This window comes from Trichomycterus rosablanca, chromosome 10 (assembly GCF_030014385.1).
Source record: "Trichomycterus rosablanca isolate fTriRos1 chromosome 10, fTriRos1.hap1, whole genome shotgun sequence".
In the NCBI taxonomy this organism is placed as follows: domain Eukaryota; kingdom Metazoa; phylum Chordata; class Actinopteri; order Siluriformes; family Trichomycteridae; genus Trichomycterus; species Trichomycterus rosablanca.
Window position 1 is genome coordinate 8,454,099 of NC_085997.1, and position 15,707 is coordinate 8,469,805.

General features: G+C 39.1%; 1 non-coding gene across 1 annotated transcript; it reads left to right on the top strand.

Annotated features, from left to right (window-relative positions):
- The first annotated feature begins 14,369 nt into the window (after positions 1-14,369).
- Positions 14,370-14,442, top strand: trnaa-agc (transfer RNA alanine (anticodon AGC)). Its single transcript has one exon. It is a non-coding gene; the product is annotated as a tRNA-Ala (tRNA).
- The last annotated feature ends 1,265 nt before the right edge of the window (positions 14,443-15,707 follow it).

Below are 15,707 nucleotides of genomic sequence, written 5' to 3' on the forward strand. Positions count from 1 at the left end.
CGTCATCCCAGAAGGAAGCTGACGCACAAGAAAGCCCGCAAACAGTTTGCTGAAGACAAGCAGTCCAAGAACATGGATTACTGGAATGCCCTGTGGTCTGACGAGACCAAGATAAACTTGTTTGGCTCAGATGGTGTCCAGCATGTGTGGCGGCGCCCTGGTGAGAAGTACCAAGACAACTGTATCTTGCCTACAGTCAAGCATGGTGGTGGTAGCATCATGGTCTTGGGCTGCATGAGTGTTGCTGGCACTGGGGAGCTGCAGTTCATTGAGGGAAACATGAATTCCAACATGTACTGTGACATTCTGAAACAGAGCATGATCCCCGCCATTCGAAAACTGGGCCTCATGGCAGTTTTCCAACAGGATAACGACCCCAAACACAACCTCCAAGATGACAACTGCCTTGCTGAGGAAGCTGAAGGTAAAGGTGATAGACTAAACCCAATTGAGCACCTGTGGCGCATCCTCAAGTGAAAGGTGGAGGAGTTCAAGGTGTCTAACATCCACCAGCTCCGTGATGTCATCATGGAGGAGTGGAGGAGGATTCCAGTAGCAACCTGTGCAGCTCTGGTGAATTCCATGCCCAGGAGGGTTAAGGCAGTGCTGGATAATAATGGTGGTCACACAAAATATTGACACTTTGGGCACAATTTGGACATGTTCACTGTGGGGTGTACTCACTTATGTTGCCAGCCATTTAGACATTAATGGCTGTGTGTTGAGTTATTTTCAGAAGACAGTAAATCTACACTGCTATACAAGTTGTACACTGACTACTCTAAGTTATATCCAAGTTTCATGTCTATAGTGTTGTCCCATGAAAAGATATAATGAAATATTTGCAGAAATGTGAGGGGTGTACTCACTTTTGTGATACACTGTACACCGATCAGCCATAACATTAAAACCACCTCCTTGTTTCTACACTCACTGTCCATTTTATCAGCTCCACCATATAGAAGCACTTTGTAGTTCTACAATTACTGACTGTAATCCATCTGTTTCTCAACATGCTTTTTTATCCCCCTTTTATGCTGTTCTTCAATGGTCAGGACTCTCCTGTGTTGTGCTGGTATGAGTGGATAAGACATAGCAGCGCTGCAGGTTTTTAAACACCTCACTGTCACTGCTGGACTGAGAATAGTCCACCAACCAAAAACATCCAGCCAACAGCGCCCTGTGGGAAGTGTCCTATGACCACTGATGAAGGTCTAAAAGATGACCAACTCAAACAGCAGCAATAGATGAGCGATCGTTTCTGACTGTCTCTACAAGGTGGACCAACTAGGTAAGAGTGTCTAATAGAGTGGACAGTGAGTGGACACGGTATTTAAAAACTCCAGCAGCGCTGCTGTGTCTGATCCACTCATACCAGCACAACACACACTAACACACCAACACCATGTCAGTGTCACTGCAGTGCTGAGAATGATCCACCACCTAGATAACACCTGCTCTGTGGGGGTCATGTCAATAATTGTAGAACTACAAAGTGCTCCTATATGGTAAGTGGAGCTGATAAAATAGACAGTGAGTGTAGAAACAAGGAGGTGGTTTTAATGTTATGGTTGATTAGTGTAAACTCACACACTGTTGTATGTGCTTGCATGACTGTAGGACGCGTTTTTCAGCGCATTACCGTAATATCCATAAAATGTGTCCTTGAGATTTCAGTGCAGAAAAGTTTGTGTAGAGACTGCAGCAGCGGATACTGTGTTTGTTTTGATTTTGAGGTCATACTTTATTAACAAGGTAAGTTTATTTTTTAAAGAAAACTTTGTGTATATTAGCTTCTGGATATTTTCGGATGCTACGGACAAAACTGTGTTGTACTGCTATGATGATACGACTATGTTCCAAACCCTTTTAGACTCTTCCACCACCGTTAGCGCTTCTCTCAGTTAGTTTAGCTCATTAAATATATTATCCACAGTATCGCTTACTTTTACAAACCCAATTCCAAAAATGTTTAGACAGAAGGGAAAATGTCAATGTAAATAGACAGCAGTTTGTAAAAGATGTTATTTATATTCTAGCATACAAACATACATCGCTCCAAAATATGAATGAACGCTTCAGCCAGGGTTGCCAGATTGCGCATTTAAAAGCCCGCCAAAATGCATGGAAAACCGCCCAAACATACTCACGAAAAACAGCCGATAATCAGCGCTTAAACAATATTAAACCAGTTAAACATGACCTACTACTTCTGATATCTCACAAATCAGTGATTATAAATTATTAATGGCATATCTTTTCACATTATTATGTATGGTAGAGGGTTAAATATGTAAATTTGTTTAAAGCATGAGCTGTCAGAAGTGGGATTCGAACCCACGCCTTCAGGGAAGACTGCAACCTGAACGCAGCACCTTAGACCGCTCGGCCATCCTGACCAGCTGGGGTACCATTGATACCACCCTCGCCCCACATGGTCTAAGATTTGCACAAACTGCTTAATCTTTTCACATTATTATGTATGGTAGAGGGTTAAAGACGTAAATTTGTGTAAAGCATGAGTTGTCACAGTGCCTTAGACTGCTAAAACCATTCTGTCTAGCTTGGACACTGTTGACGCCACTCCCACCCCACACAGACTAATATTTGTACAAACTGCTTAATCTTTTCACAAATTATTATGTTTGGTAAATGTACTGACTGTAACCCATTTGCTGCACTGTACACTTTGTCACTAGGCTGTAAACCATGTATCAATAGAAAGGGAGCCCCATATGAGCACTCCAACTGACCAAATAATGTTTTTGGCACTGTAACGGCACTAGCATGTTAGGGTGTGTTTTCTCTGGTATGAGTGTATTAGGTACAGCCTTCTTGTTGGGTTTTTAACTGACTCGATTATTTATTAAGATTATTTATTATTTATTAAGAACTCAAACCCTGTTTGTGCTCATTGTAGGCTATTAAATCGTTCACTAGATAGCATAATATGAACACAGTTAGAAAGTAAAACGATGTCCGTTACTAATAAATAAATAAATGTCTGTTATTAATAAAGCTACTTTGAATCTTGAATCTACTATCAAAGTTTCATCGCATGCTGACCTCTGTGGTATACAACTGATGTATGTAGTACTAAGAAGTGTTTCTTAAGGGTTTTTTGGTGACTTTTATTTTTGGCCAGGCAGTGTATGTTGAAGTTTGTAATTGAAGTCACATCCTTGTGGACATGTCCTTGTGAGGATTGAGGTTTCTTGCAGAGCCTGGATAGCTCAGTCGCTAGAGCGTCAGACTTTTAATCTGAGGTCCAGTGTTCAAGTCCCTGTTCGGGAGAGTTGTTTCTTACTGCATTAGGTAAGCGGTAATGTCCTGTACTACATGGTTTGTTTAGAATGATGAAGAATTTGTACTTTGTGAGTTTTTTGTAAGTAAACTAGCATGTACTTGATAAGCTTGAAATAATAGCACACTGTATGTGTTAACATGTTCTCCACACCAACTAGTTGTACGCCCAGCTGTTTCAAACAGACTGTAGTAAATAGAGGACCGTTTAAATCTCTAATTACATTTACATTTTACATTTTCTGCATTTAGCAGACGCTCTCATCCAGAGCGACTTACAGAAGTGCTTCCATAGTAAACATTTCATTTCTCAAGTTTTAGTAAACAACAGTCAAAGATAGGGGTGGGTTTATAAAATCGATTTTTCGATTTTAATCGATCTTTATTTGAACGATCCGATATCGATTCATATAAATGCGAGATAGATTTTTTTAAATACGCCCCTTTTTACGGTGCACACGGAAATCTATTACTATTGTTACCCCCTTTAATTTCGCGTGACCAGCCACTGTTTTTTCATGCAACGAGATCTGACCTGCACATCAGTTTAGCATGGCAGAAGCTCAAGTTATGACCACTACACAACTTTTTGCACTGATTTTCGCTCGGCTCTGGATTCGGGAGGAACTCGGTGTTCGCTCTGCGATCAAAACTCGGCTCTCAATCAATGTGAGAAACAGCGAGGGGAAACACAGGGGAGAGGTTGGAAACAGGTGGTGGAGCGCAATATAGTTTCTATCAGAATACATCAGCACACGCGAGATCGTTCTCTACAAAACAAAATATTTATTAACCTCCAACTCACTACAGAACGATCCATGCTGCTCGTGTTGCCAAATCCACTCAGATTCATTTATTTCATCAGCGCACAAACTTTGATTGCTCGCTACTTGTTGATGTGCATGTTTGGACGTGGTATCATTAAACCTTTCATCACTGTAGCGGCAGATAGTGTTAAATGACTATCCAGAGCCAAGACCAGGCAGCAGACTAACAGGCCTAACCGACTGTCTGCGAGTCGCCATCGGACGTCACCTGGAATCCTTAGGTCACAAACCATTGAGACTGTGTCTGTTTACCGTGGCAGGTGTAAGCCAAAACAAATTCAAAAAGTATGTCATAATAACTTAATTAAAATTAATCTAAATGAGCATCATGAAAACCCTAGTAAAGTTAAACTAAAGTTAGGACTTCTAAACATCAGGTCACTTGCATGCAAAACAGTAATTGTAAATGAAATAATTACAGATAATTGTCTTAGTGCCCTGTGTTTAACCGAGACCTGGGCTAGACCTGATGAGTATCTAGGTTTAAATGAAGCATCTCCTCCGGGTTACAGTTATGAACATAAGCCACGTCTTAGCGGTCGTGGTGGAGGAATAGCCGCAATTTATGATAAAGACATAGGTCTTACTGTAAAATCATCTCCCATAACAAACTCGTTTGAAGTTCTTATCTCTGACATAACCAATAAATGTTCATCTGATAAAAATAGTATGTTTAAGCTGGTTACTGTTTATCGACCCCCTGGTCCTTACTCAGAATTTCTTAACGAATTTGCCGATTTTCTTTCTAAATTAGTTTTATCAACTAAGAAAGCTTTAATTGTTGGTGACTTTAATATTCATTATGAGGATAAGTGTAATCCACTCAAAATTGCGTTTGACTCTATTTTAGAATCCTTAGGCATCACCCAAAATGTAACAGGACCCACTCACTGCTGTAAACATACCTTAGATTTAATACTTACTTATGGTATAAACATAGACAACCTGGAAATTATACCACAGAATGACTTAATCTCTGATCACTCTCTACTAATTTATGAAGTGTCCCTGTCCAATAATATACAGCAACCAAATCGTTTTAAATGTAAGCGCACTATTACATCTGCAACTGCAGCAGCGTTCATAAACTGCCTACCAGAATTACCAAATATATCAGCATCAGAACCTAAAGAACTAGATCAGGCAACTCAAAACCTAGAGACCGTACTGCGCACAACCTTAGATAACGTAGCCCCACTCAAAACTAAACTGATTAGGGAGAAAAAACTTGCTCCTTGGTACAATGACCACACATGCGCACTTAAACAAGCAGCACGGAAATTAGAACGCAAGTGGCGTCACACTACACTAGAAGTGTATAAGATTGCTTGGAAAGATGCTCTAACTGAGTATAAACATGCACTTATAAAAGCTAAATCTTTATATTATTCATCCCTAATAGAGAAAAATAAAAACAATCCCAGATTCCTTTTTGAGACAGTGTCCAAATTAACTAAAAACGTCAATGAAACTGAATCTAATATACCGCCTGACTGTACCAGCGATGATTTTTTAAAATTCTTTAATGACAAGATAGAAAAAATACGACTTCAGAGTCAGATTGTGTCACTTGCCAATGTTAAGTATGGACTCACTCCGAGCAGCATTGGTGATAACAGTGGTGATAATAGTAACGAGTTAATCCAACTAAATTCCTTTAATCCAATCTCCCAAAATGAACTAACTGTGTTGATTAAATCATCGAAGTCATCATCGTGTATACTCGATCCTGTTCCAACTCGTTTACTTAAAGATTTACTCCCAGCTATTGTAGAGCCCCTGCTTACATTAATCAATGCATCCCTTAGCCTTGGATATGTACCTAAATTGTTTAAAAGTGCTGTTATTAAACCCCTGATTAAAAAACCTAATCTTGATCCACATGTACTAGCTAATTATAGGCCAATTTCAAACCTTCCTTTTGTCTCAAAGATATTAGAAAAAGTCGTTTCCAAACAGTTATGTTCTTATTTGAATGAAAATTGTATTCATGAAAAATTTCAATCAGGATTTAGACCCAATCATAGTACCGAAACCGCATTAATTAGAGTAGTTAACGAGTTGTTAATGTCTTCTGATAATGGATGTGTCTCTTTTCTTGTTCTATTAGATCTTAGTGCAGCGTTTGATACGGTCGATCATAACATTTTACTGGAGAGGCTAGAAAATACAGTAGGTGTTAAAGGACTCGCACTCTCTTGGTTTAAATCATATCTGACTGACCGCTCTCAATTCGTTTATGTAAATAATAAATGCTCGGAAACTACAAAAGTAAAGTATGGTGTTCCACAGGGGTCGGTACTGGGACCGCTATTATTTACACTCTATATGCTTCCACTAGGTGAAATTATTCATAAACATGGCATAAACTTTCACTGCTATGCAGATGACACACAGCTGTATATATCAGCCAAACCAAATGATACTGACACAATCAGTAAGATAGAAGATTGTATAAACGACATAAAAAACTGGATGTCGTGTAATTTTCTTTTACTTAATTCAGATAAAACAGAGGTTTTACTTGTTGGCTCTAAAGCTGCAAGAGACAAATTGTCTAACCTGGTGCTAAACTTAAACACGTTCTCTGTTACTCCCAGCCCAGATGTAAAAAACTTAGGTGTCACAATAGATTCAGATCTCTCATTTGATACACACGTTAATAATATTACTAGAGTTGCTTTCTATCATTTGCGTAACATTTCTAAAATAAGAAATATACTATCTGTTAATGACGCCGAAAAACTGATCCATGCGTTTATAACTTCTCGGTTAGATTATTGTAATGCTCTTCTAACTGGATGCTCTGGTAGATCCTTAAACAAACTCCAGTTAGTTCAAAATGCAGCAGCTCGAGTGCTAACTAGAACTAAAAAATTTGACCATATTACTCCTGTTCTATCATCTCTACACTGGCTGCCAGTTAAATTTCGCATTGATTACAAAATACTTTTACTAACTTATAAAGCGCTACATGGTCTGGCTCCACAGTATCTGAGTGAGCTTATTAATTACTACAACCCAGCACGTCCACTTCGTTCACAAGATGCAGGGTTACTTATAGTTCCTAAAATTAAAAAGATCACGGCTGGTGGAAGAGCGTTTTCCTACAAAGCTCCACAACTCTGGAATAATCTTCCTGCCTCTATTCGGGATTCGGACACAGTCTCAATGTTTAAGTCTAGACTGAAAACATATTTATTTTCTCAGGCTTTTGATTAGTATAGACAAAGGCGCAGAGCTTGGGGGTTCTTGGTCATAGAAACTTGTGGTGATCAGGGATGTTGGGTTGCTGTCGTTCTGCCTCTCTTGTCCGATCACTCAGGTTTGGTGACGGTGGGGAGATGGGCGCTGATGTCCTGTGAAAGCCTTCATGACCTTGTTACCTGCTTGCTCTCCCTTTTAGTTATGCTGTAATAATTAGGGCTGCCGGAGTCTAAAACTCTCTGTAAAACTGTTTGTCAACTAGCATTGTACATTATTAACTACATTCTCTGTTGTTTTACCCCGAGGGCATTCTGATGGAAACCTGTTTACCCGCCGAGGTTAAGGATTGAAGTCGAGACTGCCGGGACAACGATGCTGCTCCTGTCAGATGTGACTGGTCTGGAGTAATTGCAACGACAAGAAATCACTACAGACTTTATTGAAGACTAGAGTGGATAACAACTCTATTATTATTTAATTGTTTATTTATCTATTTATTACCAGTTATGACTTTTAGATCATTTAATTCTGTGTTTGTATGATTTGTGTAAATCGTGTATTTATTTAAAGTATCCTCCAGGCCACCCATGAAGGATGGGCCCTGCTGAGTCTGGTTCCTCTCAAGGTTTCTTCCTGTAATTTTCAGGGAGTTTTTCCTTGCCACAGTCGCCCTCGGCTTGCTCAACAGGGGTTTTTGTATCTGTTGGTCCTGGATTTTGTAAAGTTGCTTTGAGACAATGTCTATTGTAAAAAGCGCTATATAAATAAAGTTGACTTGACTTGACTTGACTTCTCACGTGTGTTTTCGTGACAAAACGTAGTTTTGGAGACCAGAGAAGCTCGCCTGTGATTCCCCCTGGTGATGGATGGTGTAGTGTAAAACTCCCCATCGCCGATCAGTCGTGTAGTGTGAACATTACAGTGACCACGTGTTAATCAGAGTGTCGTGTAGTGTAAACTTGGCATAAGCTGTACAACAGCCAGGTGTATGTTTACATTACATTTACAATGTTGTAGCATGTCAGACAAATGGAAGAAAACAGTAACATTCATTTTTTATTATTATTTCATTTGTCTGACATGCTACAACATTGTAAATGTAATGTAAACATACACCTGGCTGTTGAATGTTACTGTTTTCTGTTTTGGATTAATTATTTATGTAAACAAAATACACAAATATTTTTAATAATGAGTGTTCTTTGTACAATTATCACATTCGTTCTCTGAACATCTGTACATATGTAAACAAAACCTGTTAATGTAACTCAAATATGCCTAAATTTACATTTTTACATTTTCAGCATTTAGCAGACGCTTTTATCCAAAGCGACTTACACAATGAGCAGAACACGATGAGCAATTGAGGGTTAAGGGCCTTGCTCAGGGACCCAACAGTGGCAACTTGGTGGTGGCGGGGCTTGAACCGGCAACCTTCTGTTTACTAGTCCAGTACCTTAACCACTGAGCTATCACTGGCCCCTAAATGTGTTGAATCGAAATTGGATCGAAAATCGAATCGAAAATCGAAGATCGAATCGAATCGGGACCTGGTGAATCGGAATCGAATCGATCCAGGAAATTGGTGGCGATACCCAGCCCTAGTCAAAGAACACAAATCTGCTGAAACCTGTTAGAACAAAAGTGGGTTGTTTTTTTTTTGGAAATGGAAAAAAAATGTTAGTAAATATGTACAAGTCAGCTTAAGTGCTTAGTAAAAAGGTGGGTTTTTAATCGTTTTTTAAAGACAGCAAGAAACTCAGATGTTCGGACGGACAGAGGAAGTCCATTCCACCACTTGGGTGCTAGAACAGAGAAGAGCCTTGATGCTTGTCTTCCTTTAGTCCTGGGTGGAGGATCAAGTCGGGCGAGACTAGTGATTCGGAGGTTGCGTGGTACAGAGCGGGGGTTTGATTAGACCGCGAAGGTAGCTTGGGGCTGGTCCATTTTTGGCTTTGTAGGCGAGCATCAGTTTTTAAACTGAATGCGTTCAGCTACAGGAAGCCAGTGAAGAGAACGCAGCAGTGGGGTGATGTGGCAGTGTTTGGGCTGGTTAAAAACCAGACGGGCAGCTGCATTTTGAATGAGCTGCAAGGGTTTAATAGTGGACATGGGAGCTCCTGCCAGGAGGGAGTTGCAGTAGTCCAACCGTGAGATTACAAGTGATTGGACCAGAATCTGGGTAGCTTTCCTGGAGAGAAATGGCCGAATCTTCCTGATGTTGTACAGGAGGAACCGGCACGATCTTGTCATGTTGGCTATATAAGGAGAGAAGGTCAGCTGGTTATCCAGGACAGCACCAAGACTTCTTACCTTATCAGATGGTCTGATCTGGGAGTCATCCAGAGAAATGACTAGGTCCTGGGTTGGAGACTGATCTCCAGGAATAAGCAACACCTCTGTCTTGCTGGGATAAAGTTTTAGATGATGAGCTGACATCCATTGTGAGATATCTCGCAGACATGCTGAGATGCGAGCTGAGACTTGTGTGTCTGAAAAAGGAAATGACAGAACGAGCTGAGTGTCATCTGCATAGGAGTGGTAGGAGAAGCCATGGGAGGCTATGACCTTACCCAGAGATTTGTACTAACTCCTTAATCTGTAACCCATTTGCTGCACTGTACACTTTGTCACTAGGCTGTAAATCATATATCAATAGAAAGGGAGCCCCATATGAGCACTCCAACTGACCAATTAATGTTTTTGGATGGACCATTGTTAGCACTGTAACGGCACTAGCATGTTAGGGTGTGTTTTCTCTGGTATGAGTGTATTAGGTACAGCCTTCTTGTTGGCTTTTTAACTGACTGGATTATTTGTTACGAACTCAAACCCGGTTTGTGCTTGTTGTAGGCTATTCAATCGTCCACAAGATTGAATAATATGAATACAGTTAATATTGTATTATATAATACAGTAGAATGACTATAAAGCTGAGTCTGAGCTTAAACACTTGCACCCTGACTTTATAATGCAGCATCAATGCTCTGTTAGTACATTAGTAAAGGTGGAGTCTTCGTAAGGGGAATTAACTCAAATTGTAGAGCGCTCGCTTAGCATGCGAGAGGTCGTGGGATCGATGCCCGCATTCTCCAGTGCAGAAACATTATGATCATTTGGCAGCAACTCGGAATCTGAAATGATAAAATTAAGGCGAAATTCGTTGCAGCATCAATCTTTAGGCCAGTCTGTTACCATGTCATTAACGCCCTATTTACTCTTAAACAGTTTTATTTACATACCTTTTTTGTTTTGTTTTGACAGAAACACATGAACTTATAATGCTACAATATTAAAATGCATCAGAGTTTTATTTCTTAGTTTGATCACTGCTATTGATATAACTGAAATTATATTATTATCTTTTTTATTTAGTTTTTGAAGTTTTTTTGAAAAAAAGACTCACAGTGATCATTACCAGGATAAAACAGGCAGTGAATGAATGAATGTATTCCATAATAAGAAACAATAAGAACATCCATCATACCACCAGGTGGTGGAAGTGTGATTGTGTGGGGATACTTTGACATTTGGGTGACTTCATGGGAGTCTTAATCGATTGAACCAGGAATAATGAACCACTGCCCTGATTCTCAGTGCTGAGAATCATCCACTATCTAAATAATACCTGCTCTGTGGTGGTCCTGTGGGGGTCCTGACCATTGAAGAACAGAGTGAGCAGTCTAGAGTCAGTAATTGTAGAACTACAAAGTGCTTCTATATGGTAAGTGGAGCTGATAAAATGGACAGTGAGTGTAGAAACAAGGAGGTGGTTTTAATGTTATGGTTGATTAGTGTAAACTCACACACTGTTGTATGTGCTTGCATGACTGTATGACGCGTTTTCCGTGCATTACCGTAATATCCATAAAATGTGTCCTTGCGATTTCAGTGCAGAAAAGTTTGTGTAGAGACTGCAGCAGCGGATACTGTGTTTGTTTAGAAAATGTGGTCATACTTTTTTCAACAAGGTAAGTGTATTAAAATAAATGTTTTTTGTATATTAGCTTCTGGATATTTTCGGATGCTACGGACAAAACTGTGTTGTACTGCTATGATGATACGACTATGTTCCAAACCCTTTTAGACTCTTCCACCACCGTTAGCGCTTCTCTCAGTTAGTTCAGCTCATTAAATATATTATCCACAATATCGCTTACTTTTACAAACCCAATTTCAAGGTTTAGACAGAAGAGAAAATGTCAATGTAAATAGACAGCAGTTTGTAAAAGATGTTATTTATATTCTACAACCCCTGGCAAAAATTATGGAATCACCACTCTTGGAAGATGTTCTTTCAATTGTTTAATTTTGTAGAAAAAAAATAAATCACAGACATGCCACAAAACTATCATTTCTCAAACTGTCAACCCTCTGGCATTAAGAAACAATAAAAAAAGAAACAAGTATAATAGTTGTGGTCAGTCACAATTGCTTTTTTTTAGATCAAGTAGAGGAAAAAAATATGGAATCACTCAAATCTGAGGAAAAAATTATGGAATCATTAGAAAACACTGCACCATTATTACTTTGTTGCACCACCTCTGGCTTTTATAATGGTTTAAACTCTCTGAGGCATGGAGTTAACTAATGACAAACAGTATTCTTCATCAATCTGCCTTCAACTGTCTCTTGCTGTTGCCAGATCAGCTTTGCAGGTTGGAACCTTGTCATTGACCATTTTCTTCAATTTCCACCAGAGATTTTCAAATGGATTGAGATCCGGACTATTTGCAGGCCATGCCATTGACATTATATGTTTTCTTGAAGGAAAGTTTTCACGTCCTTTGCCCTATGGCAAGATGCATTATCATCTTGAAAAATGAAGTCATCATCACCAAACATCCTTTTAACTGATGGAATAAGAAAAGCGTCCAAAATTTCAATGTGGACTTTGGCATTTATTGAAGACCATCTCCCCTGTGCCTTTACCCAACATGCAGGCCCATATCATCAACAACTGTGGAAATTAACATGTTTTCTTTAGGCAGTTATCTTCATAAATTTCATTGGACAGACACCAAACAAAAGTTCCAGCATCATCACCTTGCCCAATGCAGATTCGCGATTCATCACTGAAGATCACTTTTATCCAGTCACCCACAGTCCACGATTGCTTTTCTTTAGCCTACTTTAACCTTGTTCTTTTCTTTTTAGGTGTTAATGGTGGCTTTTGTTTGGCTTTTCTGTATGTAAATCCCATTTATTTTAGGTGATTTCTTACAGTTCAGTCACAGACATTGACTCCACTTTCCGGCCACTTGTTTCTCATTTGTTTTGTTGTGCATTTTCTGTTTTCAAGAAGTTTTCTATCTTGATGCTTTGATGTCTTACTTGGTCTACCAGTATGCTTCCCTTTTACAACCTTCCCATTTTGTTTGTACTTGGTCCAGATTTTAAACACAGCTTACTGGGAACAACCAACATCTTTTGCGACATTCCACAATGATTTATCTTCTTGAAGGAGTTTTATAATCCTCTCATTTGTTTCAACTGACATATCTTGTGTTGGAACCATGATTCATGACAATCTGCTTTGTGCAACAGCTCTCCGAGGTGTAAGCACTCTTTTTAAACTGAAGAATAATTAGCAAATCTAATCTGCTGCAGATGTTTTGTTTTTAAACTGCAAATTACAGAGTGATTCCATAATTTTTTCCTCAGATTTGAGTGATTCCATATTTTTTTCCTCTACTTGATCTAAAAAAAGCAATTGTGACTGACCACAACTATTATATTTGTTTCTTTTTTTTATTGTTTCTTAATGCCAGAAGGTTGACATTTTGAAAAATGATAGTTTTGTGGCATGTCTGTGATTTATTTTTTTTCTACAAAATTAAACAATTGACAGAACATCTTCCAAGAGTGGTGATTCCATAATTTTTGCCAGGGGTTGTAGCATACAAACATACATCGCTCCAAAATATGAATGAACGCTTCAACCAGGGTTGCCAGATTGCGCATTTCAAATTAAGCCAAAATGCATGGAAAACCGCCCAACATACTCACGAAAAACAGCCGATAATCAGCGCTTAAACAATATTAAACCAGTTAAACATGACCTACTACTGCTGATATCTCACAAATCAGTGATTATAAATTATTAATGGCATTTGAAATAATGAATGGCATTTGAAATAATAAAAAACTAAGACTAAGTCTTAAGAAGTGTTTCTTTAGGGTTTTTTGTGTTCTTGCTAGAACTGTTTCTACTTGAAGAACCCTTTAGTATAATTCAAGGTTCTTTGCTAACTCAATTTGATTTTTATAGATTTTTTTTATTTTGCCACATATAAATGCACATAACATAAAATTTTCCTCCTGAGATGTTTTTCGTTGTGTGTGTAAGCAGCAACATACTTCACCTAAAACTTGATATAATCGCCTTCAAGAGAGCCGAAACAGAAATAAAAACATTTTATATAAATTGAAGTTTTACAGGACAACGTATGTTAAAGTTTGTAATTTAAGTCACATTCTTGTGAGGATTAAAGTAAGTTCGAGATCCTGGATAGCTCAGTCGTTAGAGCATCAGACTTTTAATCTGAGGGTCCAGGGTTCAAGTCCCTGTTTGGGCGAGTTGCTTCTTACTGCATTAGGTAAGCGGTAGTGTCCCGTACTACGTGGTTTATTTAGAATGATGAAGAATTTGTACTTTGTGAGATGTTTGTAAGTAAAATAGCATGTACTTCATCAGCTTGAAATAATAGCACACTGTATGTGTAACATGTTCTCCACACCAAATAGTTGTACGCCCAGCTGTTTCAAACAGACTGTAGTAAATAGAAGACAGTTTAAATCTATATTTATGTGTAGCCTAATAATGCACTGAGTTTTAGATATTAATACCCACATATTTTATGTTGAATTACATGCATCATAATTTTAGTTTTTGCTTCACGGAGCCGCTTTGTTATTGCACTGCACTAAACAGTTGGCATATCCTGCACTATTTTGGCCCTTTCATAATGCAGCATCAATGCTCTGTTAGTACATTACAATTTACAAAGGGTAAAGGAGGGTCCTTCATCAGGGGAATTAGCTCAAATGGTAGAGCGCTCGCTTAGCATGCGAGAGGTAGCGGGATCGATGCCCGCATTCTCCAGGTTTTAAATTCATGTAGAGAAACAGATGGACTACAGTCAGTAATTGTAGAACAACAAAGTGCTTCTATATGGTAAGTGGAGCTGATAAAATGGACAGTGAGTTTAGAAACAGAGAGGTTTTTTTATGTTATGTTCTAACCTGTAATAAATTAGGTGGAGGTGGAGGCAAACCGCAAATTAGAAAAACAGTGGCCACATTTCATGTAAATCACGCTGACCTGTTAGAATGAGGGGCGATGTACCAGTATGCACTGTGCGAACAACTGGTAGATCACGATCGACGTATTGGGCACACCTGATGTATAACAACTGTACTTTTGGTAACCCCTTTGGTGTCCTTCTAAGGAATTGCTCCTGATAACTTTTATTGTTTATTGAAACACAACATTTCCATCACAGATCTGCTTCAAAATTTGTAAGGTCAGTTATCAGATCTTGTATTTCTAAAGTAAACTGTAATGAGTGACATTATGAGCTTTAATTAACATATCCTTCTGAGACAGAGCAATTCATTTTTGTCCCCTGTGGGAACATGTGTCCGAGATCTCTAACACAAGCACCATTGATGCAATCCATTTGAGTACTACTGTACTTTATAGAGTACACCCTGGGCTTTTTATTAATGTCACATTTGTGGGTGTGTGGCAGCTCATGATCTTTCTTGTAATCTTTTCCTAATAATCAAATTGTTTTAAAAGATTTAAAAATGTACAGCAATTTCATTCAATGTCCTTTGTAGTGGACAGCAGGACTTTCTACCCCCTGTATTTAGCCTATTTCTATACAAGGAAGCAGAAGGCTAAGTAAGACAGAAGATTTTATTACAAATGTATGCAAGAGAGTCAGATTTAAGGGGTGGCTTGGTGGGTAGCACTGTCACCTCACAGCAAGAAGGTCCTGGGTTCAATCCCCAGGCGGGCTGCTCTGCGTCCTTTCTGTGTGGAGTTTGCATGTTCTTCCAGTGTCTGTGTGGGTTTCCTGGGGTTAATTGGAGACACTGAATTGCCCAATGGGTGTGTGTGTGTGTCTTCCCTGCAATAAGACACACACAGCAGCGCTTCTGGAGTTTTTAAACACTGTTACTGCTGGACTGAGAATAGTCCACCAACCAAAAACATCCAGCAAACAGCACCCTGTGGGAAGCGTCCTATGACCACTGATGAAGGTCTAGAAGATGACCAACTCAGCAATAGATGAGCGATCGTTTCTGAATTTACATCTACAAGGTGGACCAACTAGGTAGGAGTGTCTAATAGAGTGGACA